Source organism: Phalangium opilio, unplaced genomic scaffold, assembly GCF_054372755.1.
Source record: "Phalangium opilio isolate 3A_F unplaced genomic scaffold, DU_Popi_V2 ptg000009l_1, whole genome shotgun sequence".
Taxonomy (NCBI): domain Eukaryota; kingdom Metazoa; phylum Arthropoda; class Arachnida; order Opiliones; family Phalangiidae; genus Phalangium; species Phalangium opilio.
In genome coordinates, this window is record NW_028324146.1 from 751545 (window position 1) to 765398 (window position 13854).

Below are 13854 nucleotides of genomic sequence, written 5' to 3' on the forward strand. Positions count from 1 at the left end.
ATCTCATTTTATTCTTAATCCTTGAATGAAACCCAGCAATCAGCCGTAGATAGCTCAGTTGGTAGAGCGGTGGACTATAGAGTGACAATTGTAATCCGTAGGTCGCTGGTTCAAATCCGGCTCGACGGAAGATTTATTTGCATTTTATATCTCATTTTATTCTTAATCCTTGAATGAAACCCAGCGATCAGCCGTCGATAGCTCAGTTGGTAGAGCGGTGGACAATAGACTGACAATTGTAATCCATAGTTCGCTGGTTCAATTCCGGCTCGACGGAAGATTTATTTGCATTTTATATCTCATTTTATTCTTAATCCTTGAATGAACCCCAGCAATCAGCCGTCGATAGCTCAGTTGGTAGAGCGGTGGACTATAGAGTGACAATTGTAATCCGTAGGTCGCTTGTTCAAATCCGGCTCGACGGAAGATTTATTTGCATTTCATATCTCATTTTATTCTTAATCCTTGAATGAAAGCCAGCAATCAGCCGTCGATAGCTCAGTTGGTAGAGCGGTGGACTGTAGAGTGACAATTGTAATCCATAGGTCGCTGGTTCAAATCCGGCTCGACGGAAGATTTATTTGCATTTTATATCTCATTTTATTCTTAATCCTTGAATGAAACCCACCAATCAACCGTCGATAGCTCAGTTGGTAGAGCGGTGGACTGTAGAGTGACAATTGTAATCCATAGGTCGCTGGTTCAAATCCGGCTCGACGGAAGATTTATTTGCATTTTATATCTCATTTTATTCTTAATCCTTGAATGAAACCTAGCAATCAGCCGTCGATAGCTCAGTTGGTAGAGCGGTTGACTGTAGAGTGACAATTGTAATCCATAGGTCGCTGGTTCAAATCCGGCTCGACGGAAGATTTATTTGCATTTCATATCTCATTTTATTCTTAATCCTTGAATGAAACCCAGCAATCAGCCGTCGATAGCTCAGTTGGTAGAGCGGTGGAGTGTAGAGTGACAATTGTAATCCATAGGTCGCTGGTTCAAATCCGGCTCGACGGAATATTTATTTGCATTTTATATCTCATTTTATTCTTAATCCTTGAATGAAACCCAGCAATCAGCCGTAGATAGCTCAGTTGGTAGAGCGGTGGACTATAGAGTGACAATTGTAATCCGTAGGTCGCTGGTTCAAATCCGGCTCGACGGAAGATTTATTTGCATTTTATATCTCATTTTATTCTTAATCCTTGAATGAAACCCAGCGATCAGCCGTCGATAGCTCAGTTGGTAGAGCGGTGGACAATAGACTGACAATTGTAATCCATAGTTCGCTGGTTCAATTCCGGCTCGACGGAAGATTTATTTGCATTTTATATCTCATTTTATTCTTAATCCTTGAATGAACCCCAGCAATCAGCCGTCGATAGCTCAGTTGGTAGAGCGGTGGACTATAGAGTGACAATTGTAATCCGTAGGTCGCTTGTTCAAATCCGGCTCGACGGAAGATTTATTTGCATTTCATATCTCATTTTATTCTTAATCCTTGAATGAAAGCCAGCAATCAGCCGTCGATAGCTCAGTTGGTAGAGCGGTGGACTGTAGAGTGACAATTGTAATCCATAGGTTGCTGGTTCAAATCCGGCTCGACGGAAGATTTATTTGCATTTTATATCTCATTTTATTCTTAATCCTTGAATGAAACCCACCAATCAACCGTCGATAGCTCAGTTGGTAGAGCGGTGGACTGTAGAGTGACAATTGTAATCCATAGGTCGATGGTTCAAATCCGGCTCGACGGAAGATTTATTTGCATTTTATATCTCATTTTATTCTTAATCCTTGAATGAAACCCAGCAATTAGACGTCGATAGCTCAGTTGGTAGAGCGGTGGACTATAGAGTGACAATTGTAATCCGTAGGTCGCTTGTTCAAATCCGGCTCGACGGAAGATTTATTTGCATTTTATATCTCATTTTATTCTTAATCCTTGAATGAAACTCAGCAATCAGCCGTCGATAGCTCAGTTGGTAGAGCGGTGGACTGTAGAGTGACAATAGTAATCCATAGGTCGCTGGTTCAAATCCGGCTCGACGGAAGATTTATTTGCATTTTATATCTCATTTTATTCTTAATCCTTGAATGAAACTCAGCAATCAGCCGTCGATAGCTCAGTTGGTAGAGCGGTGGACTGTAGAGTGACAATAGTAATCCATAGGTCGATGGTTCAAATCCGGCTCGACGGAAGATTTATTTGCATTTTATATCTCATTTTACTCTTAATCCTTGAATGAGACCCAGCAATCAGCCGTCGATAGCTCAGTTGGTAGAGCGGTGGAGTGTAGAGTGACAATTGTAATCCATAGGTCGCTGGTTCAAATCCGGCTCGACGGAATATTTATTTGCATTTTATATCTCATTTTATTCTTAATCCTTGAATGAAACCCAGCAATCAGCCGTAGATAGCTCAGTTGGTAGAGCGGTGGACTATAGAGTGACAATTGTAATCCGTAGGTCGCTTGTTCAAATCCGGCTCGACGGAAGATTTATTTGCATTTCATATCTCATTTTATTCTTAATCCTTGAATGAAAGCCAGCAATCAGCCGTCGATAGCTCAGTTGGTAGAGCGGTGGACTGTAGAGTGACAATTGTAATCCATAGGTCGCTGGTTCAAATCCGGCTCGACGGAAGATTTATTTGCATTTTATATCTCATTTTATTCTTAATCCTTGAATGAAACCCAGCAATCAGCCGTCGATAGATCAGTTGGTAGAGCGGTGGACTGTAGAGTGACAATTGTAATCCAAAGGTCGCTGGTTCAAATCCGGCTCGACGGAAGATTTATTTGCATTTTATATCTCATTTTATTCTTAATCCTTGAATGAAACCCAGCAATCAATCCGTCGATAGCTCAGTTGGTAGAGCGGTGGACTGTAGAGTGACATTTGTAATCCATAGGTCGCTGGTTCAAATCCGGCTCGACGGAAGATTTATTTGCATTTTATATCTCATTTTATTCTTAATCCTTGAATGAAACCCAGCAATCAGCCGTCGATAGCTTAGTTGGTAGAGCGGTGGACTGTAGAGTGACAATTGTAATCCATAGGTCGCTGGTTCAAATCCGGCTCGACGGAAGATTTATTTGCATTTCATATCTCATTTTATTCTTAATCCTTGAATGAAAGCCAGCAATCAGCCGTCGATAGCTCAGTTGGTAGAGCGGTGGACTGTAGAGTGACAATTGTAATCCATAGGTCGCTGGTTCAAATCCGGCTCGACGGAAGATTTATTTGCATTTTATATCTCATTTTATTCTTAATCCTTGAATGAAACTCAGCAATCAGCCGTCGATAGCTCAGTTGGTAGAGCGGTGGACTGTAGAGTGACAATAGTAATCCATAGGTCGCTGGTTCAAATCCGGCTCGACGGAAGATTTATTTGCATTTTATATCTCATTTTATTCTTAATCCTTGAATGAAACCCAGCAATTAGCCGTCGATAGCTCAGTTGGTAGAGCGGTGGACTGTAGAGTGACAATTGTAATCCATAGGTCGCTGGTTCAAATCCGGCTCGACGGCAGATTTATTTGCATTTTATATCTCATTTTATTCTTAATCCTTGAATGAAACCCAGCAATCAGCCGTCGATAGCTCAGTTGGTAGAGCGGTGGACTGTAGAGTGACAATTGTAATCCATAGGTCGCTGGTTCAAATCCGGCTCGACGGAAGATTTATTTGCATTTTATATCTCATTTTATTCTTAATCCTTGAATGAAACCCAGCAATCAGCCGTCGATAGCTTAGTTGGTAGAGCGGTGGACTGTAGAGTGACAATTGTAATCCATAGGTCGCTGGTTCAAATCCGGCTCGACGGAAGATTTATTTGCATTTCATATCTCATTTTATTCTTAATCCTTGAATGAAACCCAGCAATCAGCCGTAGATAGCTCAGTTGGTAGAGCGGTGGACTATAGAGTGACAATTGTAATCCGTAGGTCGCTTGTTCAAATCCGGCTCGACGGAAGATTTATTTGCATTTCATATCTCATTTTATTCTTAATCCTTGAATGAAAGCCAGCAATCAGCCGTCGATAGCTCAGTTGGTAGAGCGGTGGACTGTAGAGTGACAATTGTAACCCATAGGTCGCTGGTTCAAATCCGGCTCGACGGAAGATTTATTTGCATTTTATATCTCATTTTATTCTTAATCCTTGAATGAAACCCAGCTATCAGCCGTCGATAGCTTAGTTGGTAGAGCGGTGGACTGTAGAGTGACAATTGTAATCCAAAGGTCGCTGGTTCAAATCCGGCTCGACGGAAGATTTATTTGCATTTTATATCTCATTTTATTCTTAATCCTTGAATGAAACCCAGCAATCAGCCGTCGATAGCTTAGTTGGTAGAGCGGTGGACTGTAGAGTGACAATTGTAATCCATAGGTCGCTGGTTCAAATCCGGCTCGACGGAAGATTTATTTGCATTTCATATCTCATTTTATTCTTAATCCTTGAATGAAAGCCAGCAATCAGCCGTCGATAGCTCAGTTGGTAGAGCGGTGGACTGTAGAGTGATAATTGTAATCCATAGGTCGCTGGTTCAAATCCGGCTCGACGGAAGATTTATTTGCATTTTATATCTCATTTTATTCTTAATCCTTGAATGAAACCCAGCAATCAGCCGTCGATAGCTCAGTTGGTAGAGCGGTGGACTGTAGAGTGACAATTGTAATCCATAGGTCGCTGGTTCAAATCCGGCTCGACGGAAGATTTATTTGCATTTTATATCTCATTTTATTCTTAATCCTTGAATGAAACCCAGCAATCAGCCGTCGATAGCTTAGTTGGTAGAGCGGTGGACTGTAGAGTGACAATTGTAATCCATAGGTCGCTGGTTCAAATCCGGCTCGACGGAAGATTTATTTGCATTTCATATCTCATTTTATTCTTAATCCTTGAATGAAAGCCAGCAATCAGCCGTCGATAGCTCAGTTGGTAGAGCGGTGGACTGTAGAGTGACAATTGTAATCCATAGGTCGCTGGTTCAAATCCGGCTCGACGGAAGATTTATTTGCATTTTATATCTCATTTTATTCTTAATCCTTGAATGAAACTCAGCAATCAGCCGTCGATAGCTCAGTTGGTAGAGCGGTGGACTGTAGAGTGACAATAGTAATCCATAGGTCGCTGGTTCAAATCCGGCTCGACGGAAGATTTATTTGCATTTTATATCTCATTTTATTCTTAATCCTTGAATGAAACCCAGCAATTAGCCGTCGATAGCTCAGTTGGTAGAGCGGTGGACTGTAGAGTGACAATTGTAATCCATAGGTCGCTGGTTCAAATCCGGCTCGACGGCAGATTTATTTGCATTTTATATCTCATTTTATTCTTAATCCTTGAATGAAACCCAGCAATCAGCCGTCGATAGCTCAGTTGGTAGAGCGGTGGACTGTAGAGTGACAATTGTAATCCATAGGTCGCTGGTTCAAATCCGGCTCGACGGAAGATTTATTTGCATTTTATATCTCATTTTATTCTTAATCCTTGAATGAAACCCAGCAATCAGCCGTCGATAGCTTAGTTGGTAGAGCGGTGGACTGTAGAGTGACAATTGTAATCCATAGGTCGCTGGTTCAAATCCGGCTCGACGGAAGATTTATTTGCATTTCATATCTCATTTTATTCTTAATCCTTGAATGAAACCCAGCAATCAGCCGTAGACAGCTCAGTTGGTAGAGCGGTGGACTATAGAGTGACAATTGTAATCCGTAGGTCGCTTGTTCAAATCCGGCTCGACGGAAGATTTATTTGCATTTCATATCTCATTTTATTCTTAATCCTTGAATGAAAGCCAGCAATCAGCCGTCGATAGCTCAGTTGGTAGAGCGGTGGACTGTAGAGTGACAATTGTAACCCATAGGTCGCTGGTTCAAATCCGGCTCGACGGAAGATTTATTTGCATTTTATATCTCATTTTATTCTTAATCCTTGAATGAAACCCAGCTATCAGCCGTCGATAGCTTAGTTGGTAGAGCGGTGGACTGTAGAGTGACAATTGTAATCCAAAGGTCGCTGGTTCAAATCCGGCTCGACGGAAGATTTATTTGCATTTTATATCTCATTTTATTCTTAATCCTTGAATGAAACCCAGCAATCAGCCGTCGATAGCTTAGTTGGTAGAGCGGTGGACTGTAGAGTGACAATTGTAATCCATAGGTCGCTGGTTCAAATCCGGCTCGACGGAAGATTTATTTGCATTTCATATCTCATTTTATTCTTAATCCTTGAATGAAAGCCAGCAATCAGCCGTCGATAGCTCAGTTGGTAGAGCGGTGGACTGTAGAGTGATAATTGTAATCCATAGGTCGCTGGTTCAAATCCGGCTCGACGGAAGATTTATTTGCATTTTATATCTCATTTTATTCTTAATCCTTGAATGAAACCCAGCAATCAGCCGTCGATAGCTCAGTTGGTAGAGCGGTGGACTGTAGAGTGACAATTGTAATCCATAGGTCGCTGGTTCAAATCCGGCTCGACGGAAGATTTATTTGCATTTTATATCTCATTTTATTCTTAATCCTTGAATGAAACCCAGAAATCAGCCGTCGATAGCTTAGTTGGTAGAGCGGTGGACTGTAGAGTGACAATTGTAATCCATAGGTCGCTGGTTCAAATCCGGCTCGACGGAAGATTTATTTGCATTTCATATCTCATTTTATTCTTAATCCTTGAATGAAAGCCAGCAATCAGCCGTCGATAGCTCAGTTGGTAGAGCGGTGGAGTGTAGAGTGACAATTGTAATCCATAGGTCGCTGGTTCCAATCCGGCTCGAATGAATATTTATTTGCATTTTATATCTCATTTTATTCTTAATCCTTGAATGAAACCCAGCAATCAGCCGTCGATAGCTCAGTTGGTAGAGCGGTGGACTGTAGAGTGACAATAGTAATCCATAGGTCGCTGGTTCAAATCCGGCTCGACGGAAGATTTATTTGCATTTTATATCTCATTTTATTCTTAATCCTTGAATGAAACCCACCAATCAACCGTCGATAGCTCAGTTGGTAGAGCGGTGGACTGTAGAGTGACAATTGTAATCCAAAGGTCGCTGGTTCAAATCCGGCTCGACGGAAGATTTATTTGCATTTTATATCTCATTTTATTCTTAATCCTTGAATGAAACCCAGCAATCAATCCGTCGATAGCTCAGTTGGTAGAGCGGTGGACTGTAGAGTGACATTTGTAATCCATAGGTCGCTGGTTCAAATCCGGCTCGACGGAAGATTTATTTGCATTTTATATCTCATTTTATTCTTAATCCTTGAATGAAACTCAGCAATCAGCCGTCGATAGCTCAGTTGGTAGAGCGGTGGACTGTAGAGTGACAATAGTAATCCATAGGTCGCTGGTTCAAATCCGGCTCGACGGAAGATTTATTTGCATTTTATATCTCATTTTATTCTTAATCCTTGAATGAAACCCAGCAATTAGCCGTCGATAGCTCAGTTGGTAGAGCGGTGGACTGTAGAGTGACAATTGTAATCCATAGGTCGCTGGTTCAAATCCGGCTCGACGGCAGATTTATTTGCATTTTATATCTCATTTTATTCTTAATCCTTGAATGAAACCCAGCAATCAGCCGTCGATAGCTCAGTTGGTAGAGCGGTGGACTGTAGAGTGACAATTGTAATCCATAGGTCGCTGGTTCAAATCCGGCTCGACGGAAGATTTATTTGCATTTTATATCTCATTTTATTCTTAATCCTTGAATGAAACCCAGCAATCAGCCGTCGATAGCTTAGTTGGTAGAGCGGTGGACTGTAGAGTGACAATTGTAATCCATAGGTCGCTGGTTCAAATCCGGCTCGACGGAAGATTTATTTGCATTTCATATCTCATTTTATTCTTAATCCTTGAATGAAACCCAGCAATCAGCCGTAGATAGCTCAGTTGGTAGAGCGGTGGACTATAGAGTGACAATTGTAATCCGTAGGTCGCTTGTTCAAATCCGGCTCGACGGAAGATTTATTTGCATTTCATATCTCATTTTATTCTTAATCCTTGAATGAAAGCCAGCAATCAGCCGTCGATAGCTCAGTTGGTAGAGCGGTGGACTGTAGAGTGACAATTGTAACCCATAGGTCGCTGGTTCAAATCCGGCTCGACGGAAGATTTATTTGCATTTTATATCTCATTTTATTCTTAATCCTTGAATGAAACCCAGCTATCAGCCGTCGATAGCTTAGTTGGTAGAGCGGTGGACTGTAGAGTGACAATTGTAATCCAAAGGTCGCTGGTTCAAATCCGGCTCGACGGAAGATTTATTTGCATTTTATATCTCATTTTATTCTTAATCCTTGAATGAAACCCAGCAATCAGCCGTCGATAGCTTAGTTGGTAGAGCGGTGGACTGTAGAGTGACAATTGTAATCCATAGGTCGCTGGTTCAAATCCGGCTCGACGGAAGATTTATTTGCATTTCATATCTCATTTTATTCTTAATCCTTGAATGAAAGCCAGCAATCAGCCGTCGATAGCTCAGTTGGTAGAGCGGTGGACTGTAGAGTGATAATTGTAATCCATAGGTCGCTGGTTCAAATCCGGCTCGACGGAAGATTTATTTGCATTTTATATCTCATTTTATTCTTAATCCTTGAATGAAACCCAGCAATCAGCCGTCGATAGCTCAGTTGGTAGAGCGGTGGACTGTAGAGTGACAATTGTAATCCATAGGTCGCTGGTTCAAATCCGGCTCGACGGAAGATTTATTTGCATTTTATATCTCATTTTATTCTTAATCCTTGAATGAAACCCAGAAATCAGCCGTCGATAGCTTAGTTGGTAGAGCGGTGGACTGTAGAGTGACAATTGTAATCCATAGGTCGCTGGTTCAAATCCGGCTCGACGGAAGATTTATTTGCATTTCATATCTCATTTTATTCTTAATCCTTGAATGAAAGCCAGCAATCAGCCGTCGATAGCTCAGTTGGTAGAGCGGTGGACTGTAGAGTGACAATTGTAATCCATAGGTCGATGGTTCAAATCCGGCTCGACGGAAGATTTATTTGCATTTTATATCTCATTTTACTCTTAATCCTTGAATGAGACCCAGCAATCAGCCGTCGATAGCTCAGTTGGTAGAGCGGTGGAGTGTAGAGTGACAATTGTAATCCATAGGTCGCTGGTTCCAATCCGGCTCGAATGAATATTTATTTGCATTTTATATCTCATTTTATTCTTAATCCTTGAATGAAACCCAGCAATCAGCCGTCGATAGCTCAGTTGGTAGAGCGGTGGACTGTAGAGTGACAATAGTAATCCATAGGTCGCTGGTTCAAATCCGGCTCGACGGAAGATTTATTTGCATTTTATATCTCATTTTATTCTTAATCCTTGAATGAAACCCACCAATCAACCGTCGATAGCTCAGTTGGTAGAGCGGTGGACTGTAGAGTGACAATTGTAGTCCATAGGTCGCTGGTTCAAATCCGGCTCGACGGAAGATTTATTTGCATTTTATATCTCATTTTATTCTTAATCCTTGAATGAAACTCAGCAATCAGCCGTCGATAGCTCAGTTGGTAGAGCGGTGGACTGTAGAGTGACAATTGTAATCCATAGGTCGCTGGTTCAAATCCGGCTCGATGGAAGATTTATTTGCATTTCATATCTCATTTTATTCTTAATCCTTGAATGAAACCTAGCAATCAGCCGTCGATAGCTCAGTTGGTAGAGCGGTGGACTGTAGAGTGACAATAGTAATCCATAGGTCGCTGGTTCAAATCCGGCTCGACGGAAGATTTATTTGCATTTCATATCTCATTTTATTCTTAATCCTTGAATGAAACCCAGCAATCAGCCGTCGATAGCTCAGTTGGTAGAGCGGTGGACAATAGACTGACAATTGTAATCCATAGTTCGCTGGTTCAATTCCGGCTCGACGGAAGATTTATTTGCATTTTATATCTCATTTTATTCTTAATCCTTGAATGAACCCCAGCAATCAGCCGTCGATAGCTCAGTTGGTAGAGCGGTGGACAATAGACTGACAATTGTAATCCATAGTTCGCTGGTTCAATTCCGGCTCGACGGAAGATTTATTTGCATTTTATATCTCATTTTATTCTTAATCCTTGAATGAACCCCAGCAATCAGCCGTCGATAGCTCAGTTGGTAGAGCGGTGGACTATAGAGTGACAATTGTAATCCGTAGGTCGCTTGTTCAAATCCGGCTCGACGGAAGATTTATTTGCATTTCATATCTCATTTTATTCTTAATCCTTGAATGAAAGCCAGCAATCAGCCGTCGATAGCTCAGTTGGTAGAGCGGTGGACTGTAGAGTGACAATTGTAATCCATAGGTTGCTGGTTCAAATCCGGCTCGACGGAAGATTTATTTGCATTTTATATCTCATTTTATTCTTAATCCTTGAATGAAACCCACCAATCAACCGTCGATAGCTCAGTTGGTAGAGCGGTGGACTGTAGAGTGACAATTGTAATCCATAGGTCGATGGTTCAAATCCGGCTCGACGGAAGATTTATTTGCATTTTATATCTCATTTTATTCTTAATCCTTGAATGAAACCCAGCAATTAGACGTCGATAGCTCAGTTGGTAGAGCGGTGGACTATAGAGTGACAATTGTAATCCGTAGGTCGCTTGTTCAAATCCGGCTCGACGGAAGATTTATTTGCATTTTATATCTCATTTTATTCTTAATCCTTGAATGAAACTCAGCAATCAGCCGTCGATAGCTCAGTTGGTAGAGCGGTGGACTGTAGAGTGACAATAGTAATCCATAGGTCGCTGGTTCAAATCCGGCTCGACGGAAGATTTATTTGCATTTTATATCTCATTTTATTCTTAATCCTTGAATGAAACTCAGCAATCAGCCGTCGATAGCTCAGTTGGTAGAGCGGTGGACTGTAGAGTGACAATAGTAATCCATAGGTCGATGGTTCAAATCCGGCTCGACGGAAGATTTATTTGCATTTTATATCTCATTTTACTCTTAATCCTTGAATGAGACCCAGCAATCAGCCGTCGATAGCTCAGTTGGTAGAGCGGTGGAGTGTAGAGTGACAATTGTAATCCATAGGTCGCTGGTTCAAATCCGGCTCGACGGAATATTTATTTGCATTTTATATCTCATTTTATTCTTAATCCTTGAATGAAACCCAGCAATCAGCCGTAGATAGCTCAGTTGGTAGAGCGGTGGACTATAGAGTGACAATTGTAATCCGTAGGTCGCTTGTTCAAATCCGGCTCGACGGAAGATTTATTTGCATTTCATATCTCATTTTATTCTTAATCCTTGAATGAAAGCCAGCAATCAGCCGTCGATAGCTCAGTTGGTAGAGCGGTGGACTGTAGAGTGACAATTGTAATCCATAGGTCGCTGGTTCAAATCCGGCTCGACGGAAGATTTATTTGCATTTTATATCTCATTTTATTCTTAATCCTTGAATGAAACCCAGCAATCAGCCGTCGATAGATCAGTTGGTAGAGCGGTGGACTGTAGAGTGACAATTGTAATCCAAAGGTCGCTGGTTCAAATCCGGCTCGACGGAAGATTTATTTGCATTTTATATCTCATTTTATTCTTAATCCTTGAATGAAACCCAGCAATCAATCCGTCGATAGCTCAGTTGGTAGAGCGGTGGACTGTAGAGTGACATTTGTAATCCATAGGTCGCTGGTTCAAATCCGGCTCGACGGAAGATTTATTTGCATTTTATATCTCATTTTATTCTTAATCCTTGAATGAAACCCAGCAATCAGCCGTCGATAGCTTAGTTGGTAGAGCGGTGGACTGTAGAGTGACAATTGTAATCCATAGGTCGCTGGTTCAAATCCGGCTCGACGGAAGATTTATTTGCATTTCATATCTCATTTTATTCTTAATCCTTGAATGAAAGCCAGCAATCAGCCGTCGATAGCTCAGTTGGTAGAGCGGTGGACTGTAGAGTGACAATTGTAATCCATAGGTCGCTGGTTCAAATCCGGCTCGACGGAAGATTTATTTGCATTTTATATCTCATTTTATTCTTAATCCTTGAATGAAACTCAGCAATCAGCCGTCGATAGCTCAGTTGGTAGAGCGGTGGACTGTAGAGTGACAATAGTAATCCATAGGTCGCTGGTTCAAATCCGGCTCGACGGAAGATTTATTTGCATTTTATATCTCATTTTATTCTTAATCCTTGAATGAAACCCAGCAATTAGCCGTCGATAGCTCAGTTGGTAGAGCGGTGGACTGTAGAGTGACAATTGTAATCCATAGGTCGCTGGTTCAAATCCGGCTCGACGGCAGATTTATTTGCATTTTATATCTCATTTTATTCTTAATCCTTGAATGAAACCCAGCAATCAGCCGTCGATAGCTCAGTTGGTAGAGCGGTGGACTGTAGAGTGACAATTGTAATCCATAGGTCGTTGGTTCAAATCCGGCTCGACGGAAGATTTATTTGCATTTTATATCTCATTTTATTCTTAATCCTTGAATGAAACCCAGCAATCAGCCGTCGATAGCTTAGTTGGTAGAGCGGTGGACTGTAGAGTGACAATTGTAATCCATAGGTCGCTGGTTCAAATCCGGCTCGACGGAAGATTTATTTGCATTTCATATCTCATTTTATTCTTAATCCTTGAATGAAACCCAGCAATCAGCCGTAGATAGCTCAGTTGGTAGAGCGGTGGACTATAGAGTGACAATTGTAATCCGTAGGTCGCTTGTTCAAATCCGGCTCGACGGAAGATTTATTTGCATTTCATATCTCATTTTATTCTTAATCCTTGAATGAAAGCCAGCAATCAGCCGTCGATAGCTCAGTTGGTAGAGCGGTGGACTGTAGAGTGACAATTGTAACCCATAGGTCGCTGGTTCAAATCCGGCTCGACGGAAGATTTATTTGCATTTTATATCTCATTTTATTCTTAATCCTTGAATGAAACCCAGCTATCAGCCGTCGATAGCTTAGTTGGTAGAGCGGTGGACTGTAGAGTGACAATTGTAATCCAAAGGTCGCTGGTTCAAATCCGGCTCGACGGAAGATTTATTTGCATTTTATATCTCATTTTATTCTTAATCCTTGAATGAAACCCAGCAATCAGCCGTCGATAGCTTAGTTGGTAGAGCGGTGGACTGTAGAGTGACAATTGTAATCCATAGGTCGCTGGTTCAAATCCGGCTCGACGGAAGATTTATTTGCATTTCATATCTCATTTTATTCTTAATCCTTGAATGAAAGCCAGCAATCAGCCGTCGATAGCTCAGTTGGTAGAGCGGTGGACTGTAGAGTGATAATTGTAATCCATAGGTCGCTGGTTCAAATCCGGCTCGACGGAAGATTTATTTGCATTTTATATCTCATTTTATTCTTAATCCTTGAATGAAACCCAGCAATCAGCCGTCGATAGCTCAGTTGGTAGAGCGGTGGACTGTAGAGTGACAATTGTAATCCATAGGTCGCTGGTTCAAATCCGGCTCGACGGAAGATTTATTTGCATTTTATATCTCATTTTATTCTTAATCCTTGAATGAAACCCAGAAATCAGCCGTCGATAGCTTAGTTGGTAGAGCGGTGGACTGTAGAGTGACAATTGTAATCCATAGGTCGCTGGTTCAAATCCGGCTCGACGGAAGATTTATTTGCATTTCATATCTCATTTTATTCTTAATCCTTGAATGAAAGCCAGCAATCAGCCGTCGATAGCTCAGTTGGTAGAGCGGTGGACTGTAGAGTGACAATTGTAATCCATAGGTCGATGGTTCAAATCCGGCTCGACGGAAGATTTATTTGCATTTTATATCTCATTTTACTCTTAATCCTTGAATGAGACCCAGCAATCAGCCGTCGATAGCTCAGTTGGTAGAGCGGTGGAGTGTAGAGTGACA

At 41.5% G+C, this 13854-nt stretch overlaps 85 non-coding genes across 85 annotated transcripts; all 85 read left to right on the forward strand.

Moving 5' to 3' along the window:
* The first annotated feature begins 43 nt into the window (after positions 1-43).
* TRNAY-AUA (transfer RNA tyrosine (anticodon AUA)) lies at positions 44-129 on the forward strand. The gene is given in 2 exon segments: positions 44-80; positions 94-129. It is a non-coding gene; the product is annotated as a tRNA-Tyr (tRNA).
* A 62-nt stretch (positions 130-191) lies between these two features.
* Positions 192-277, forward strand: TRNAY-AUA (transfer RNA tyrosine (anticodon AUA)). Its single transcript is given in 2 exon segments — positions 192-228; positions 242-277. It is a non-coding gene; the product is annotated as a tRNA-Tyr (tRNA).
* A 62-nt stretch (positions 278-339) lies between these two features.
* Positions 340-425, forward strand: TRNAY-AUA (transfer RNA tyrosine (anticodon AUA)). The gene is given in 2 exon segments: positions 340-376; positions 390-425. It is a non-coding gene; the product is annotated as a tRNA-Tyr (tRNA).
* Positions 426-487: 62 nt separating this feature from the next.
* TRNAY-GUA (transfer RNA tyrosine (anticodon GUA)) lies at positions 488-573 on the forward strand. Its single transcript is given in 2 exon segments — positions 488-524; positions 538-573. It is a non-coding gene; the product is annotated as a tRNA-Tyr (tRNA).
* A 62-nt stretch (positions 574-635) lies between these two features.
* Positions 636-721, forward strand: TRNAY-GUA (transfer RNA tyrosine (anticodon GUA)). The gene is given in 2 exon segments: positions 636-672; positions 686-721. It is a non-coding gene; the product is annotated as a tRNA-Tyr (tRNA).
* A 62-nt stretch (positions 722-783) lies between these two features.
* On the forward strand, positions 784-869 carry TRNAY-GUA (transfer RNA tyrosine (anticodon GUA)). The gene is given in 2 exon segments: positions 784-820; positions 834-869. It is a non-coding gene; the product is annotated as a tRNA-Tyr (tRNA).
* Positions 870-931: 62 nt separating this feature from the next.
* Positions 932-1017, forward strand: TRNAY-GUA (transfer RNA tyrosine (anticodon GUA)). Its single transcript is given in 2 exon segments — positions 932-968; positions 982-1017. It is a non-coding gene; the product is annotated as a tRNA-Tyr (tRNA).
* A 62-nt stretch (positions 1018-1079) lies between these two features.
* TRNAY-AUA (transfer RNA tyrosine (anticodon AUA)) lies at positions 1080-1165 on the forward strand. Its single transcript is given in 2 exon segments — positions 1080-1116; positions 1130-1165. It is a non-coding gene; the product is annotated as a tRNA-Tyr (tRNA).
* A 62-nt stretch (positions 1166-1227) lies between these two features.
* Positions 1228-1313, forward strand: TRNAY-AUA (transfer RNA tyrosine (anticodon AUA)). The gene is given in 2 exon segments: positions 1228-1264; positions 1278-1313. It is a non-coding gene; the product is annotated as a tRNA-Tyr (tRNA).
* A 62-nt stretch (positions 1314-1375) lies between these two features.
* On the forward strand, positions 1376-1461 carry TRNAY-AUA (transfer RNA tyrosine (anticodon AUA)). Its single transcript is given in 2 exon segments — positions 1376-1412; positions 1426-1461. It is a non-coding gene; the product is annotated as a tRNA-Tyr (tRNA).
* A 62-nt stretch (positions 1462-1523) lies between these two features.
* TRNAY-GUA (transfer RNA tyrosine (anticodon GUA)) lies at positions 1524-1609 on the forward strand. The gene is given in 2 exon segments: positions 1524-1560; positions 1574-1609. It is a non-coding gene; the product is annotated as a tRNA-Tyr (tRNA).
* A 62-nt stretch (positions 1610-1671) lies between these two features.
* Positions 1672-1757, forward strand: TRNAY-GUA (transfer RNA tyrosine (anticodon GUA)). The gene is given in 2 exon segments: positions 1672-1708; positions 1722-1757. It is a non-coding gene; the product is annotated as a tRNA-Tyr (tRNA).
* A 62-nt stretch (positions 1758-1819) lies between these two features.
* TRNAY-AUA (transfer RNA tyrosine (anticodon AUA)) lies at positions 1820-1905 on the forward strand. The gene is given in 2 exon segments: positions 1820-1856; positions 1870-1905. It is a non-coding gene; the product is annotated as a tRNA-Tyr (tRNA).
* Positions 1906-1967: 62 nt separating this feature from the next.
* On the forward strand, positions 1968-2053 carry TRNAY-GUA (transfer RNA tyrosine (anticodon GUA)). The gene is given in 2 exon segments: positions 1968-2004; positions 2018-2053. It is a non-coding gene; the product is annotated as a tRNA-Tyr (tRNA).
* A 62-nt stretch (positions 2054-2115) lies between these two features.
* On the forward strand, positions 2116-2201 carry TRNAY-GUA (transfer RNA tyrosine (anticodon GUA)). The gene is given in 2 exon segments: positions 2116-2152; positions 2166-2201. It is a non-coding gene; the product is annotated as a tRNA-Tyr (tRNA).
* Positions 2202-2263: 62 nt separating this feature from the next.
* On the forward strand, positions 2264-2349 carry TRNAY-GUA (transfer RNA tyrosine (anticodon GUA)). Its single transcript is given in 2 exon segments — positions 2264-2300; positions 2314-2349. It is a non-coding gene; the product is annotated as a tRNA-Tyr (tRNA).
* A 210-nt stretch (positions 2350-2559) lies between these two features.
* Positions 2560-2645, forward strand: TRNAY-GUA (transfer RNA tyrosine (anticodon GUA)). The gene is given in 2 exon segments: positions 2560-2596; positions 2610-2645. It is a non-coding gene; the product is annotated as a tRNA-Tyr (tRNA).
* Positions 2646-2707: 62 nt separating this feature from the next.
* Positions 2708-2793, forward strand: TRNAY-GUA (transfer RNA tyrosine (anticodon GUA)). The gene is given in 2 exon segments: positions 2708-2744; positions 2758-2793. It is a non-coding gene; the product is annotated as a tRNA-Tyr (tRNA).
* Positions 2794-2856: 63 nt separating this feature from the next.
* On the forward strand, positions 2857-2942 carry TRNAY-GUA (transfer RNA tyrosine (anticodon GUA)). The gene is given in 2 exon segments: positions 2857-2893; positions 2907-2942. It is a non-coding gene; the product is annotated as a tRNA-Tyr (tRNA).
* Positions 2943-3004: 62 nt separating this feature from the next.
* On the forward strand, positions 3005-3090 carry TRNAY-GUA (transfer RNA tyrosine (anticodon GUA)). The gene is given in 2 exon segments: positions 3005-3041; positions 3055-3090. It is a non-coding gene; the product is annotated as a tRNA-Tyr (tRNA).
* A 62-nt stretch (positions 3091-3152) lies between these two features.
* Positions 3153-3238, forward strand: TRNAY-GUA (transfer RNA tyrosine (anticodon GUA)). Its single transcript is given in 2 exon segments — positions 3153-3189; positions 3203-3238. It is a non-coding gene; the product is annotated as a tRNA-Tyr (tRNA).
* A 62-nt stretch (positions 3239-3300) lies between these two features.
* On the forward strand, positions 3301-3386 carry TRNAY-GUA (transfer RNA tyrosine (anticodon GUA)). The gene is given in 2 exon segments: positions 3301-3337; positions 3351-3386. It is a non-coding gene; the product is annotated as a tRNA-Tyr (tRNA).
* Positions 3387-3448: 62 nt separating this feature from the next.
* On the forward strand, positions 3449-3534 carry TRNAY-GUA (transfer RNA tyrosine (anticodon GUA)). Its single transcript is given in 2 exon segments — positions 3449-3485; positions 3499-3534. It is a non-coding gene; the product is annotated as a tRNA-Tyr (tRNA).
* A 62-nt stretch (positions 3535-3596) lies between these two features.
* On the forward strand, positions 3597-3682 carry TRNAY-GUA (transfer RNA tyrosine (anticodon GUA)). Its single transcript is given in 2 exon segments — positions 3597-3633; positions 3647-3682. It is a non-coding gene; the product is annotated as a tRNA-Tyr (tRNA).
* A 62-nt stretch (positions 3683-3744) lies between these two features.
* Positions 3745-3830, forward strand: TRNAY-GUA (transfer RNA tyrosine (anticodon GUA)). The gene is given in 2 exon segments: positions 3745-3781; positions 3795-3830. It is a non-coding gene; the product is annotated as a tRNA-Tyr (tRNA).
* A 210-nt stretch (positions 3831-4040) lies between these two features.
* Positions 4041-4126, forward strand: TRNAY-GUA (transfer RNA tyrosine (anticodon GUA)). The gene is given in 2 exon segments: positions 4041-4077; positions 4091-4126. It is a non-coding gene; the product is annotated as a tRNA-Tyr (tRNA).
* Positions 4127-4188: 62 nt separating this feature from the next.
* Positions 4189-4274, forward strand: TRNAY-GUA (transfer RNA tyrosine (anticodon GUA)). Its single transcript is given in 2 exon segments — positions 4189-4225; positions 4239-4274. It is a non-coding gene; the product is annotated as a tRNA-Tyr (tRNA).
* A 62-nt stretch (positions 4275-4336) lies between these two features.
* Positions 4337-4422, forward strand: TRNAY-GUA (transfer RNA tyrosine (anticodon GUA)). The gene is given in 2 exon segments: positions 4337-4373; positions 4387-4422. It is a non-coding gene; the product is annotated as a tRNA-Tyr (tRNA).
* Positions 4423-4484: 62 nt separating this feature from the next.
* Positions 4485-4570, forward strand: TRNAY-GUA (transfer RNA tyrosine (anticodon GUA)). Its single transcript is given in 2 exon segments — positions 4485-4521; positions 4535-4570. It is a non-coding gene; the product is annotated as a tRNA-Tyr (tRNA).
* A 62-nt stretch (positions 4571-4632) lies between these two features.
* TRNAY-GUA (transfer RNA tyrosine (anticodon GUA)) lies at positions 4633-4718 on the forward strand. The gene is given in 2 exon segments: positions 4633-4669; positions 4683-4718. It is a non-coding gene; the product is annotated as a tRNA-Tyr (tRNA).
* Positions 4719-4780: 62 nt separating this feature from the next.
* Positions 4781-4866, forward strand: TRNAY-GUA (transfer RNA tyrosine (anticodon GUA)). The gene is given in 2 exon segments: positions 4781-4817; positions 4831-4866. It is a non-coding gene; the product is annotated as a tRNA-Tyr (tRNA).
* Positions 4867-4928: 62 nt separating this feature from the next.
* On the forward strand, positions 4929-5014 carry TRNAY-GUA (transfer RNA tyrosine (anticodon GUA)). Its single transcript is given in 2 exon segments — positions 4929-4965; positions 4979-5014. It is a non-coding gene; the product is annotated as a tRNA-Tyr (tRNA).
* A 62-nt stretch (positions 5015-5076) lies between these two features.
* Positions 5077-5162, forward strand: TRNAY-GUA (transfer RNA tyrosine (anticodon GUA)). The gene is given in 2 exon segments: positions 5077-5113; positions 5127-5162. It is a non-coding gene; the product is annotated as a tRNA-Tyr (tRNA).
* Positions 5163-5224: 62 nt separating this feature from the next.
* Positions 5225-5310, forward strand: TRNAY-GUA (transfer RNA tyrosine (anticodon GUA)). The gene is given in 2 exon segments: positions 5225-5261; positions 5275-5310. It is a non-coding gene; the product is annotated as a tRNA-Tyr (tRNA).
* A 62-nt stretch (positions 5311-5372) lies between these two features.
* Positions 5373-5458, forward strand: TRNAY-GUA (transfer RNA tyrosine (anticodon GUA)). Its single transcript is given in 2 exon segments — positions 5373-5409; positions 5423-5458. It is a non-coding gene; the product is annotated as a tRNA-Tyr (tRNA).
* A 62-nt stretch (positions 5459-5520) lies between these two features.
* Positions 5521-5606, forward strand: TRNAY-GUA (transfer RNA tyrosine (anticodon GUA)). The gene is given in 2 exon segments: positions 5521-5557; positions 5571-5606. It is a non-coding gene; the product is annotated as a tRNA-Tyr (tRNA).
* A 210-nt stretch (positions 5607-5816) lies between these two features.
* On the forward strand, positions 5817-5902 carry TRNAY-GUA (transfer RNA tyrosine (anticodon GUA)). The gene is given in 2 exon segments: positions 5817-5853; positions 5867-5902. It is a non-coding gene; the product is annotated as a tRNA-Tyr (tRNA).
* A 62-nt stretch (positions 5903-5964) lies between these two features.
* On the forward strand, positions 5965-6050 carry TRNAY-GUA (transfer RNA tyrosine (anticodon GUA)). The gene is given in 2 exon segments: positions 5965-6001; positions 6015-6050. It is a non-coding gene; the product is annotated as a tRNA-Tyr (tRNA).
* Positions 6051-6112: 62 nt separating this feature from the next.
* On the forward strand, positions 6113-6198 carry TRNAY-GUA (transfer RNA tyrosine (anticodon GUA)). The gene is given in 2 exon segments: positions 6113-6149; positions 6163-6198. It is a non-coding gene; the product is annotated as a tRNA-Tyr (tRNA).
* A 62-nt stretch (positions 6199-6260) lies between these two features.
* TRNAY-GUA (transfer RNA tyrosine (anticodon GUA)) lies at positions 6261-6346 on the forward strand. The gene is given in 2 exon segments: positions 6261-6297; positions 6311-6346. It is a non-coding gene; the product is annotated as a tRNA-Tyr (tRNA).
* A 62-nt stretch (positions 6347-6408) lies between these two features.
* On the forward strand, positions 6409-6494 carry TRNAY-GUA (transfer RNA tyrosine (anticodon GUA)). The gene is given in 2 exon segments: positions 6409-6445; positions 6459-6494. It is a non-coding gene; the product is annotated as a tRNA-Tyr (tRNA).
* Positions 6495-6556: 62 nt separating this feature from the next.
* TRNAY-GUA (transfer RNA tyrosine (anticodon GUA)) lies at positions 6557-6642 on the forward strand. Its single transcript is given in 2 exon segments — positions 6557-6593; positions 6607-6642. It is a non-coding gene; the product is annotated as a tRNA-Tyr (tRNA).
* Positions 6643-6852: 210 nt separating this feature from the next.
* Positions 6853-6938, forward strand: TRNAY-GUA (transfer RNA tyrosine (anticodon GUA)). The gene is given in 2 exon segments: positions 6853-6889; positions 6903-6938. It is a non-coding gene; the product is annotated as a tRNA-Tyr (tRNA).
* A 62-nt stretch (positions 6939-7000) lies between these two features.
* Positions 7001-7086, forward strand: TRNAY-GUA (transfer RNA tyrosine (anticodon GUA)). Its single transcript is given in 2 exon segments — positions 7001-7037; positions 7051-7086. It is a non-coding gene; the product is annotated as a tRNA-Tyr (tRNA).
* Positions 7087-7149: 63 nt separating this feature from the next.
* TRNAY-GUA (transfer RNA tyrosine (anticodon GUA)) lies at positions 7150-7235 on the forward strand. Its single transcript is given in 2 exon segments — positions 7150-7186; positions 7200-7235. It is a non-coding gene; the product is annotated as a tRNA-Tyr (tRNA).
* A 62-nt stretch (positions 7236-7297) lies between these two features.
* TRNAY-GUA (transfer RNA tyrosine (anticodon GUA)) lies at positions 7298-7383 on the forward strand. The gene is given in 2 exon segments: positions 7298-7334; positions 7348-7383. It is a non-coding gene; the product is annotated as a tRNA-Tyr (tRNA).
* A 62-nt stretch (positions 7384-7445) lies between these two features.
* TRNAY-GUA (transfer RNA tyrosine (anticodon GUA)) lies at positions 7446-7531 on the forward strand. Its single transcript is given in 2 exon segments — positions 7446-7482; positions 7496-7531. It is a non-coding gene; the product is annotated as a tRNA-Tyr (tRNA).
* A 62-nt stretch (positions 7532-7593) lies between these two features.
* On the forward strand, positions 7594-7679 carry TRNAY-GUA (transfer RNA tyrosine (anticodon GUA)). Its single transcript is given in 2 exon segments — positions 7594-7630; positions 7644-7679. It is a non-coding gene; the product is annotated as a tRNA-Tyr (tRNA).
* Positions 7680-7741: 62 nt separating this feature from the next.
* TRNAY-GUA (transfer RNA tyrosine (anticodon GUA)) lies at positions 7742-7827 on the forward strand. Its single transcript is given in 2 exon segments — positions 7742-7778; positions 7792-7827. It is a non-coding gene; the product is annotated as a tRNA-Tyr (tRNA).
* A 210-nt stretch (positions 7828-8037) lies between these two features.
* TRNAY-GUA (transfer RNA tyrosine (anticodon GUA)) lies at positions 8038-8123 on the forward strand. The gene is given in 2 exon segments: positions 8038-8074; positions 8088-8123. It is a non-coding gene; the product is annotated as a tRNA-Tyr (tRNA).
* Positions 8124-8185: 62 nt separating this feature from the next.
* On the forward strand, positions 8186-8271 carry TRNAY-GUA (transfer RNA tyrosine (anticodon GUA)). Its single transcript is given in 2 exon segments — positions 8186-8222; positions 8236-8271. It is a non-coding gene; the product is annotated as a tRNA-Tyr (tRNA).
* A 62-nt stretch (positions 8272-8333) lies between these two features.
* TRNAY-GUA (transfer RNA tyrosine (anticodon GUA)) lies at positions 8334-8419 on the forward strand. Its single transcript is given in 2 exon segments — positions 8334-8370; positions 8384-8419. It is a non-coding gene; the product is annotated as a tRNA-Tyr (tRNA).
* A 62-nt stretch (positions 8420-8481) lies between these two features.
* TRNAY-GUA (transfer RNA tyrosine (anticodon GUA)) lies at positions 8482-8567 on the forward strand. The gene is given in 2 exon segments: positions 8482-8518; positions 8532-8567. It is a non-coding gene; the product is annotated as a tRNA-Tyr (tRNA).
* Positions 8568-8629: 62 nt separating this feature from the next.
* TRNAY-GUA (transfer RNA tyrosine (anticodon GUA)) lies at positions 8630-8715 on the forward strand. The gene is given in 2 exon segments: positions 8630-8666; positions 8680-8715. It is a non-coding gene; the product is annotated as a tRNA-Tyr (tRNA).
* A 62-nt stretch (positions 8716-8777) lies between these two features.
* TRNAY-GUA (transfer RNA tyrosine (anticodon GUA)) lies at positions 8778-8863 on the forward strand. Its single transcript is given in 2 exon segments — positions 8778-8814; positions 8828-8863. It is a non-coding gene; the product is annotated as a tRNA-Tyr (tRNA).
* A 62-nt stretch (positions 8864-8925) lies between these two features.
* TRNAY-GUA (transfer RNA tyrosine (anticodon GUA)) lies at positions 8926-9011 on the forward strand. Its single transcript is given in 2 exon segments — positions 8926-8962; positions 8976-9011. It is a non-coding gene; the product is annotated as a tRNA-Tyr (tRNA).
* A 210-nt stretch (positions 9012-9221) lies between these two features.
* On the forward strand, positions 9222-9307 carry TRNAY-GUA (transfer RNA tyrosine (anticodon GUA)). Its single transcript is given in 2 exon segments — positions 9222-9258; positions 9272-9307. It is a non-coding gene; the product is annotated as a tRNA-Tyr (tRNA).
* A 62-nt stretch (positions 9308-9369) lies between these two features.
* On the forward strand, positions 9370-9455 carry TRNAY-GUA (transfer RNA tyrosine (anticodon GUA)). Its single transcript is given in 2 exon segments — positions 9370-9406; positions 9420-9455. It is a non-coding gene; the product is annotated as a tRNA-Tyr (tRNA).
* Positions 9456-9517: 62 nt separating this feature from the next.
* Positions 9518-9603, forward strand: TRNAY-GUA (transfer RNA tyrosine (anticodon GUA)). Its single transcript is given in 2 exon segments — positions 9518-9554; positions 9568-9603. It is a non-coding gene; the product is annotated as a tRNA-Tyr (tRNA).
* Positions 9604-9665: 62 nt separating this feature from the next.
* Positions 9666-9751, forward strand: TRNAY-GUA (transfer RNA tyrosine (anticodon GUA)). The gene is given in 2 exon segments: positions 9666-9702; positions 9716-9751. It is a non-coding gene; the product is annotated as a tRNA-Tyr (tRNA).
* A 62-nt stretch (positions 9752-9813) lies between these two features.
* On the forward strand, positions 9814-9899 carry TRNAY-AUA (transfer RNA tyrosine (anticodon AUA)). The gene is given in 2 exon segments: positions 9814-9850; positions 9864-9899. It is a non-coding gene; the product is annotated as a tRNA-Tyr (tRNA).
* Positions 9900-9961: 62 nt separating this feature from the next.
* On the forward strand, positions 9962-10047 carry TRNAY-AUA (transfer RNA tyrosine (anticodon AUA)). Its single transcript is given in 2 exon segments — positions 9962-9998; positions 10012-10047. It is a non-coding gene; the product is annotated as a tRNA-Tyr (tRNA).
* A 62-nt stretch (positions 10048-10109) lies between these two features.
* On the forward strand, positions 10110-10195 carry TRNAY-AUA (transfer RNA tyrosine (anticodon AUA)). Its single transcript is given in 2 exon segments — positions 10110-10146; positions 10160-10195. It is a non-coding gene; the product is annotated as a tRNA-Tyr (tRNA).
* A 62-nt stretch (positions 10196-10257) lies between these two features.
* Positions 10258-10343, forward strand: TRNAY-GUA (transfer RNA tyrosine (anticodon GUA)). The gene is given in 2 exon segments: positions 10258-10294; positions 10308-10343. It is a non-coding gene; the product is annotated as a tRNA-Tyr (tRNA).
* Positions 10344-10405: 62 nt separating this feature from the next.
* On the forward strand, positions 10406-10491 carry TRNAY-GUA (transfer RNA tyrosine (anticodon GUA)). The gene is given in 2 exon segments: positions 10406-10442; positions 10456-10491. It is a non-coding gene; the product is annotated as a tRNA-Tyr (tRNA).
* Positions 10492-10553: 62 nt separating this feature from the next.
* TRNAY-AUA (transfer RNA tyrosine (anticodon AUA)) lies at positions 10554-10639 on the forward strand. The gene is given in 2 exon segments: positions 10554-10590; positions 10604-10639. It is a non-coding gene; the product is annotated as a tRNA-Tyr (tRNA).
* A 62-nt stretch (positions 10640-10701) lies between these two features.
* TRNAY-GUA (transfer RNA tyrosine (anticodon GUA)) lies at positions 10702-10787 on the forward strand. The gene is given in 2 exon segments: positions 10702-10738; positions 10752-10787. It is a non-coding gene; the product is annotated as a tRNA-Tyr (tRNA).
* A 62-nt stretch (positions 10788-10849) lies between these two features.
* Positions 10850-10935, forward strand: TRNAY-GUA (transfer RNA tyrosine (anticodon GUA)). The gene is given in 2 exon segments: positions 10850-10886; positions 10900-10935. It is a non-coding gene; the product is annotated as a tRNA-Tyr (tRNA).
* A 62-nt stretch (positions 10936-10997) lies between these two features.
* TRNAY-GUA (transfer RNA tyrosine (anticodon GUA)) lies at positions 10998-11083 on the forward strand. The gene is given in 2 exon segments: positions 10998-11034; positions 11048-11083. It is a non-coding gene; the product is annotated as a tRNA-Tyr (tRNA).
* Positions 11084-11293: 210 nt separating this feature from the next.
* On the forward strand, positions 11294-11379 carry TRNAY-GUA (transfer RNA tyrosine (anticodon GUA)). Its single transcript is given in 2 exon segments — positions 11294-11330; positions 11344-11379. It is a non-coding gene; the product is annotated as a tRNA-Tyr (tRNA).
* A 62-nt stretch (positions 11380-11441) lies between these two features.
* Positions 11442-11527, forward strand: TRNAY-GUA (transfer RNA tyrosine (anticodon GUA)). The gene is given in 2 exon segments: positions 11442-11478; positions 11492-11527. It is a non-coding gene; the product is annotated as a tRNA-Tyr (tRNA).
* A 63-nt stretch (positions 11528-11590) lies between these two features.
* On the forward strand, positions 11591-11676 carry TRNAY-GUA (transfer RNA tyrosine (anticodon GUA)). The gene is given in 2 exon segments: positions 11591-11627; positions 11641-11676. It is a non-coding gene; the product is annotated as a tRNA-Tyr (tRNA).
* A 62-nt stretch (positions 11677-11738) lies between these two features.
* Positions 11739-11824, forward strand: TRNAY-GUA (transfer RNA tyrosine (anticodon GUA)). Its single transcript is given in 2 exon segments — positions 11739-11775; positions 11789-11824. It is a non-coding gene; the product is annotated as a tRNA-Tyr (tRNA).
* A 62-nt stretch (positions 11825-11886) lies between these two features.
* TRNAY-GUA (transfer RNA tyrosine (anticodon GUA)) lies at positions 11887-11972 on the forward strand. The gene is given in 2 exon segments: positions 11887-11923; positions 11937-11972. It is a non-coding gene; the product is annotated as a tRNA-Tyr (tRNA).
* A 62-nt stretch (positions 11973-12034) lies between these two features.
* Positions 12035-12120, forward strand: TRNAY-GUA (transfer RNA tyrosine (anticodon GUA)). The gene is given in 2 exon segments: positions 12035-12071; positions 12085-12120. It is a non-coding gene; the product is annotated as a tRNA-Tyr (tRNA).
* Positions 12121-12182: 62 nt separating this feature from the next.
* TRNAY-GUA (transfer RNA tyrosine (anticodon GUA)) lies at positions 12183-12268 on the forward strand. Its single transcript is given in 2 exon segments — positions 12183-12219; positions 12233-12268. It is a non-coding gene; the product is annotated as a tRNA-Tyr (tRNA).
* A 62-nt stretch (positions 12269-12330) lies between these two features.
* TRNAY-GUA (transfer RNA tyrosine (anticodon GUA)) lies at positions 12331-12416 on the forward strand. Its single transcript is given in 2 exon segments — positions 12331-12367; positions 12381-12416. It is a non-coding gene; the product is annotated as a tRNA-Tyr (tRNA).
* A 62-nt stretch (positions 12417-12478) lies between these two features.
* On the forward strand, positions 12479-12564 carry TRNAY-GUA (transfer RNA tyrosine (anticodon GUA)). The gene is given in 2 exon segments: positions 12479-12515; positions 12529-12564. It is a non-coding gene; the product is annotated as a tRNA-Tyr (tRNA).
* Positions 12565-12774: 210 nt separating this feature from the next.
* TRNAY-GUA (transfer RNA tyrosine (anticodon GUA)) lies at positions 12775-12860 on the forward strand. The gene is given in 2 exon segments: positions 12775-12811; positions 12825-12860. It is a non-coding gene; the product is annotated as a tRNA-Tyr (tRNA).
* Positions 12861-12922: 62 nt separating this feature from the next.
* TRNAY-GUA (transfer RNA tyrosine (anticodon GUA)) lies at positions 12923-13008 on the forward strand. The gene is given in 2 exon segments: positions 12923-12959; positions 12973-13008. It is a non-coding gene; the product is annotated as a tRNA-Tyr (tRNA).
* A 62-nt stretch (positions 13009-13070) lies between these two features.
* On the forward strand, positions 13071-13156 carry TRNAY-GUA (transfer RNA tyrosine (anticodon GUA)). The gene is given in 2 exon segments: positions 13071-13107; positions 13121-13156. It is a non-coding gene; the product is annotated as a tRNA-Tyr (tRNA).
* A 62-nt stretch (positions 13157-13218) lies between these two features.
* TRNAY-GUA (transfer RNA tyrosine (anticodon GUA)) lies at positions 13219-13304 on the forward strand. The gene is given in 2 exon segments: positions 13219-13255; positions 13269-13304. It is a non-coding gene; the product is annotated as a tRNA-Tyr (tRNA).
* Positions 13305-13366: 62 nt separating this feature from the next.
* On the forward strand, positions 13367-13452 carry TRNAY-GUA (transfer RNA tyrosine (anticodon GUA)). The gene is given in 2 exon segments: positions 13367-13403; positions 13417-13452. It is a non-coding gene; the product is annotated as a tRNA-Tyr (tRNA).
* A 62-nt stretch (positions 13453-13514) lies between these two features.
* TRNAY-GUA (transfer RNA tyrosine (anticodon GUA)) lies at positions 13515-13600 on the forward strand. Its single transcript is given in 2 exon segments — positions 13515-13551; positions 13565-13600. It is a non-coding gene; the product is annotated as a tRNA-Tyr (tRNA).
* Positions 13601-13662: 62 nt separating this feature from the next.
* TRNAY-GUA (transfer RNA tyrosine (anticodon GUA)) lies at positions 13663-13748 on the forward strand. Its single transcript is given in 2 exon segments — positions 13663-13699; positions 13713-13748. It is a non-coding gene; the product is annotated as a tRNA-Tyr (tRNA).
* Positions 13749-13854: the final 106 nt, after the last annotated feature.